This window comes from Microcebus murinus, chromosome 14 (assembly GCF_040939455.1).
Source record: "Microcebus murinus isolate Inina chromosome 14, M.murinus_Inina_mat1.0, whole genome shotgun sequence".
NCBI lineage: Eukaryota > Metazoa > Chordata > Mammalia > Primates > Cheirogaleidae > Microcebus > Microcebus murinus.
Window position 1 is genome coordinate 71,917,474 of NC_134117.1, and position 6,978 is coordinate 71,924,451.

The following is a 6,978-nucleotide window of genomic DNA, read 5'->3' on the forward strand; positions in this document are numbered from 1 at the left end:
CATGCACTATACATGCAGTACCTTATTTACACCTCACAGCCCTATGAGGTTATGTGCTATTATTCTTCTCATTTAACCAATAATTACAGGCCCAAATATGATATATAACCTAAGTAGCCTACGCCACATAGTTAGATTTGGAAGGATGAGAACTCAGGGCTGACTCTAAGACCCATGTTAGCAATCACTGTGAGGTTTGGGTTCCTTAACTTTCTAAAGAATTGGCAGATTTTAACTAAATCTGTAATTCTACTTAAGGGGAAAAGGAAACACAGATATTTGCTATATTTGTTATATAACCCACCACCATAAAAAAGAATGGCAGCTAGCACGTTTTCCAAAAGGCCTTATACATACACACACAATTTTAAAAACTGGATTTCAATGAAATTTGGCCTGGCCAGAGATTTGTGGTGGGCTTTTGTTTACAGGAAGCCCTCTCATATGTATTTTAAAAGATCATAAATGAACTGTTTAGAGATGCCTTAAGTTTCATTCCTGATCATAAGCTTCTTGATGATAATGAACTCTTCATTTTCACATCTTCCACAACATTTCTGAGAGCATCAAAACTCCTTAAGAAGGCATCGTCCTACAGAATGAATAAAATCTACCACTCAAAGAATCTCTAGCTTATGCTGAAGCTTTCTATTTGTTTTATAAGTCTGTATTAGAGAAAAAATTTAACTTGATAATTTTTTCTGCTTCTGAAAATTACAAAAGTCTAACTTTGATTACTATTCTTGACCTGGACTTCTGATTACCACCCAAGAATTACTCTTTTTTGTCCCAGTATGTTTTCTGAATAACCACCTATCTAAGGAACAACCTTCTACATAGAAAGAGTTCTGACAGCCTTAGTTTACAGTTCTAAAGCCAAAAAAGTTAAGCAACTTGCCTAAGGCTCCAGAGCTTGTAGATGACAAAGTCTAGATGACAGAACTGAAAACCTGGGTCTGATTCCTGGATTGCTCTAGTTCTACCTACTGCCCTGAATTATCATTCTTACAACCCTTACTTCAATATTCCTTTCACCTTTTAGCTGGTACATTCTGTTGAATCAGAACTCATTCCTGAAATCAAAGTTCAAGTTAACCTGCCTGCATTAGAGTAAGAATGCAAAGCTTCTAAATGTTCAGGTAAAGAGCTCGTAACTAAGACAATAAGCATCGCAGTTCACTGAAATAGGCAAATGATTAATAGATAAAGCTATGTGGTTATAATGACTTCCCTGCATTACATTAATCAGAAAGGCTACGACTACTCATTCCACTGACTTGACCAGAGACCTCTATAGAGCTGGCATCTTAAAATTAGGCAGATGTTATTTTAAACTTCTATACATGCAACAAAGCATCTCAACCATGCAGATGACTCAAATATGTCAGAATTCAACCCACTAGCAAAGCAGCCCTACAATAAGCAGGCTCCTATTTAACTACCTCTTAATTACCACTAGATAGTTTGTGACTAATCACTCAACAACAAATTACTTCAAGTTGTTTCACCGAGCGCTATCACGTTCATTTTGATCATTTCCATAATATTAGGCATGCAGCAAATAGCTAAAATTTTAACAGAATTAATTTTGGTACAATATATTCCTACACTAATTTCCTTTCCAAGTGGCATTTCCTTCAGGATCTAAAGGAGTATGAAGGATACAGTTTCCAATTCTACCAGACTGATTCACTCCCTGGTGATTCAGGCATGATCCCAACTAAGGTGGGAAGGGTCTTTTCTTAAATCCCACTTTAAGTGAGCCCTTTTCAAACTCATTAGAAGAACATACTTAATAACAAAATCAGTGCTATCTCTTCCTTTAAAACATAATTTGGAGTAGAATGTAGAGTGACTGCTAATCAGTATGGAGTTTCTTCTTGGGGTGATGACAACGTTCTGGAATTAGTGGTTATCAGTGCACAACTTTATGGATATACTAAAAACCACTTAAATGTACACTCTAAAAGGCAGAATTTAATGGTATTTAAATTAAATTTCAATAAGGCTGCTATTTTTAAAAACCAACAGAATTTGGAAAACAAAATCACACAACTCTGGTTCTGTACATTGCCTGTGAGCTACTGCCAAAGGATTATCAATAACCTTTACTGGAATCTGACATACCTTAACTAGGTAAAGCATTAAAAGTTTGGTTTCTTAAGATTTTCATCCCTTACCTTAATAAAGTATCATTTTCTTATTTCTTTATTCTATATCTAATACTACAATTCAAATTCTTTCATATCTAAAACAAATGCTAAAATGTATTAACTAGTGAGTAGAAAAGAGCTGTAACTTGGACAAACCATTATTATTTTGAGTTTTAGGGCCATATGCTTCCCCAGTAGTGTTAGTACAAGTTAAAACTTAAACATTTCTAATAAACATTTCTAAAACGTTATGAGAAATCTAATATTTCCAATAAAACATCAAAACAGCTCTTGCTCTAGCTTTTCCACTTAAAAAAGTCACCAAAAACTTTTCAAATAACATTCACAAAAGGATAAATACAATCATTTCAGACACCACTGAAATACCACTCTATGTATATCTGTATGTACATGTATGTACACTGCTCTATTAATCATATTAGAAAACATTTAGAGAACATTTTATTCTGGATAGTGAATGGCCTAGAAATAGAAAAAAAATTGATACTACAATGATTCAAAAGTCCCTGTCATCATAACAGATAATGTACATGAATTGATCATTCTGCCATCTAGAACAGACAGTTGCATGAAGGTTCTCAAACTTTATAAAGAATATTAAAAGTGGTTTTTTTAAGGCTTGGTTTAAATATTACCGATTATAAAGAGCTTTTCATCAATCCAACTTTCAATGAACACTTATTATATTCCAGGCTAGGTGGTGGAGAAACAGATGCAAGACAGGCCTGCTCTCAAGGAAGTCCCATTTTGGTTGCTTGCTTTTGTCAGGCACAGCACTAGAGATGTTCACTTAACAGCATCTGACCTCCTAGGTTTAATTTTAACCACAGCAGGGAAATCTAAGGCAATCATTACAAATGACTGTAAGGCTGTACGACTGGAAAAAATAAACTTTAGAAATAAATAAAAGCTATTGTATATTTAGACCAAATCTAACTCTACTAACATTACACTTGAACTTCCAGATACACCGCTAAAAAATAGTAAAATGACCCAAAGTATAATTATACCTTCCTTAACACACAAGGCTTACATGATTGCCTCATTTAAAGGTACAGCTATTACACTCAGTCAAAGCATCCTCTTACATTGAAGGGTATTAAGCCTCTCCATCTGAACAGCTGCTGAATGAATGAATGAATGAATGAAATAAACACATGTTCTAATTGCCAAGGAGATACTTGTTGGATGCTTATCTCAAAACACAATGGACTGAAAGACCAAAATTCTACTGGAAGCATCACTGAATTTCAGAGGTAAAAATGGTCATCACCGGTCACCATGTTATTAAATTCGCAGTAAAGATCAGAGCGAGAACTTTTAGAAATGAACAGTGTTCATCACAGTACTTCACCATGGACTTGGCTCTACCTTCTCTGGATCGGGAACACAGCAAGACAAAGAAATGGGAGGGTGAGGTGAAAAAGTCAAAAGGTCACTGCCGAGTGACCCTCAAGAGAAACGCGCGCCGGCCGCCGAGCTGGGGCGGAGGCTGGCGGCCGCCTCCCGCCCACGCCGCGGCCCGCGCTCCCTCGCAGCCCAGGGCTGGCGGCCACTCAGGCTCCTTCGGCGCCGCCGCCTGCGCTCGCCCGAACGTCAGCACAAAGAAAGCACCGAGAACAGAAAGGGCCCCACCGCGCCGCGCCGGGCAGGCGTGAGCACCGCCGACCCCAGCTCTCCGCAGCCACGCGCGCCGGGGGAGGCGGCCAGGGCGCGGCGGCCACCGAAGCGCCTCCGTGCCGACCTTCGCCCAAGTGTTTCGGAACTTGCCACCCACCCCCACTCCATTTTCTCCTCCCGCCGAGGAAGCGGCACCCGCGCGAGGAGAACGCGCGCGGACGGGCCGACGGCGGAGCTCAGGGCGGCGGGCGAGCGGCCGCGGCGCACCCGGCCCGCAGCCCCACGCCCCTCGGCCGGCCCCCGCCTCCGGGCCGCTATTGTTCCCGCGCCGCCCCCGTCCGCCGCGCGCTCCCGCCGCTCCCGGGAGGGGTCACGGCCGAGGAGGAGGCGGCGGCGGCACAATAACATAAACAGCGCGGGGCCGCAGCCGCCTCGGCCCTGGGCGCCCGCTGCACTCACCCGGCAGCGCAGCGAGCGGCGACAGGGGAGCCCGCCAGTGGAGACGGGCGCCGTGCGGGCGGTCGCCGCGGCCGTTAGCCAGTGCTGCTGGCGGCTCCGCACCCAGGGCCGCGTCGTCCGGCCTCCGCCGCTCCGCTGAGTAACAGGGACGCGGGCCGTCACCGCGCACGCCCGCCTGCGTCATCGCGTAGCGCCCCGCCCCCGCGCCTCTCGAGCGCCCGCGGGGCGGGGCAGCCCCGGGGCCCGGATTGTGGGGGCGGGGCTGCAGCTCGGGGGCGGGGCTACCCCAGGGGCCTGCAGTACGCGCGGAGGTCGCCCAATGGCGGAGCCGGGGGAGAGCCGGCGAGAAGGGCGCGCGAGGGGCGTGGCCGGAGCGGGAGGGGCGGGGCCCTGGCCGGCACGTGGAGGCGCGTGGCCCGGCCGACCGCCGCGGTTGGCTGCAGTCGCCGGCCCGAGCCTCCGCCCCCGGCGTCTCGCCCTAGGGTGTGACGGTCGGCGTGCCTAGGCCAAACCTGTGGGCCGGCGACCGGGCCTGCCCTGGCGCGCGGCGGAGGGGCTACCAGCCTCTGTTGTCCGGACCACCACATTCCGTTCTAGGACCCCCGTCCCGCCCCAGGCGATACATGGTCTCTGGCCTCCAGGAAAAGCAGCTTCCTGTGTTTCCAAACTTCACCTCCTTCCACGTTCCTTGCCTGACCTCTGAGGCCCCGCAAAGTGTGTAACTGTTAATTAGTTAATGGAGGCGGTAAATTGACAAGCCCTTAAATAGCCAACAATAGATGGAAAGCCATTTAAATTACGAGAGAATACATTTCAGCAATTTAAACGCCATGTGTTCAAGGAATTCTTAACACGAGAAAATGTTCACAATATATCATTAAGGAAAGGAAGCAAGAAACAAGTCTGTATATATAGAATGATCCCACTTATGTACTATATTTATATACACAGAAAAAAATGGGGAAAGAAATAATGTCAAATTATTTTAGCAGTGGTTCATCATTGGACTGTGGAATGAAGGGTGATTCGGTTCTCTTTTATACTTTCGGTATTTTTCCATGGTTTTCAAAAGGAACAGTTATGTTCATAATCAGAAATAAGTCACTTTAGCAATATATAAATATTTGTTTTAATGAGTAGATTTGGGTAGACTATTTTCCCATTACATATTGGGCTGGCCTGTTTCTAGTGATTTTGAAATGGAACAAAGTGGGTGCATTCATTCATTCATTTATTTTCTTTCCATTCCTTCCCTCCCTCTCAAACTTCTTTATTTCGTTCCTTTACTGCTTCAATAAATATCTCATGCCCATTCTGTGCCAGGAATAAAGCTTACAGACTTAATCACTATAATATGAAAATAATAACAGTAAACAAATGCAAAATTATCACTGTATTATAATACAAATGGATAAGGATGCATGGTATTATGAAACCAACTGATATACCAATTAGTAAGTCCAGGAAAGGTTTCCCTGAGGAACTGCCACTGGAGTTGAGAAGAGGTTTGACTAGGCAGGGAATATTTCAGAGCTAACTTGGTGTGCAAGGGTCCTGTGATGAGATGGGACTAGGTAAGTTGGAGAAATTGAGGAAATGCCAGCTCTGCTGGAAGAGCAAGAAAGAAGCAGCCATGAGCTGAAGTCAAGAAGACTGCCAAAGGGATCAAACCTAGTACAGCCACACTGGCTGTGCTGAAAATCTTTTTATCCTGAGTGCAATGGGAAGCCCCTGACATGTTCAGCAGAGGAGGTGGCATGATCAGAATGGCATCTTGAAGATTCTTTATTGGAAGGAGGCCAGGTAAGTGTAGGAGTGGTGTAGGTGCAGGAGATGGAGGCTTGGTCCAGTTTGATGGCCATGGAAATAGTAAGTGGAAAAATCTGACAACTGTTCCAGAGATCCAATGTGCAGAACTTGCACGTTCTACAAGTGATGGGTTAGGTGGCACAGTGAAGGAGTGGGACTCATCAAGGAAAACTCATGGCTTTCTGGCTTATGGCCAAGGACGGACGTTGGTGCTGGTTCACCAGGATGGGGATCTTGGAAGAAGTCCAGGTTGGAGTGGAAAGATCTTGAGAGCAGATTGGTTGGCTGTTTGAAGGCTTTTGAGATACCTGAAAGAAATGCCAACTTGGCACTCGGATATACAGAGCTGAGGCTCAGCTAGGTGAGAGATGACTTGGAGCCTTGGGATGGATGAGTTAGCCTAGGCCAGGGGGAGAGAAGGTAGTGCATGAGAAGAGAAGAGGGCTTGGAGCAGGCTTGAGGAACTTCAGCACTGAATGGCCACGAAGATAAGCCTGTGATGGAGCTGCCAGGGAGACAGAAAACCAGGAAAGAGGAATTCAAGAAGAAAGGAATGATCAATAAATATGCAAAATTAATATAAGCATAAAAGGAGGCTTGAAATCCTGGAGTAATAAAACAAGAAGTGGGTTAGGGTGGGCTGTGGATGGATGGGAGATGAGAAAATAGAGGTGGTGAATATAGATGAGTCAGGCAGTGAAGGCTGGCATATTTTACATGTGATGGGAAGACTCTGTTGAGAGGGAGAGATTGAATAAACATGGAAGAGAGGAATAAACATGAATGTGTTACCCAGGAGAGCAGGGGGTATGATTGGATACACAAGTGGAGGTGGAGGTCTCTCCACTGGATAAATTACTCTCCACCAAGAAAATTAAAGACCTGAAGGTAACAGAAAACAATATAATCATCAGAG

At 44.7% G+C, this 6,978-nt stretch overlaps 1 protein-coding gene across 5 annotated transcripts in view; it reads right to left on the reverse strand.

The window, feature by feature from the left end:
* The window catches only part of LOC142860949 (mitogen-activated protein kinase 8), a 134,578-nt gene extending 130,162 nt beyond the window's left edge, over positions 1 to 4,416 (reverse strand). For all 5 annotated transcript variants that reach the window (XM_076010236.1, XM_076010240.1, XM_076010237.1 and 2 more), the window contains exon 1: positions 4,254 to 4,416. The gene's annotated coding sequence lies outside the window, so the exon portion shown is untranslated. The remainder of the gene's footprint in view (positions 1 to 4,253) is intronic.
* Between the last annotated feature and the right edge of the window lie 2,562 nt (positions 4,417 to 6,978).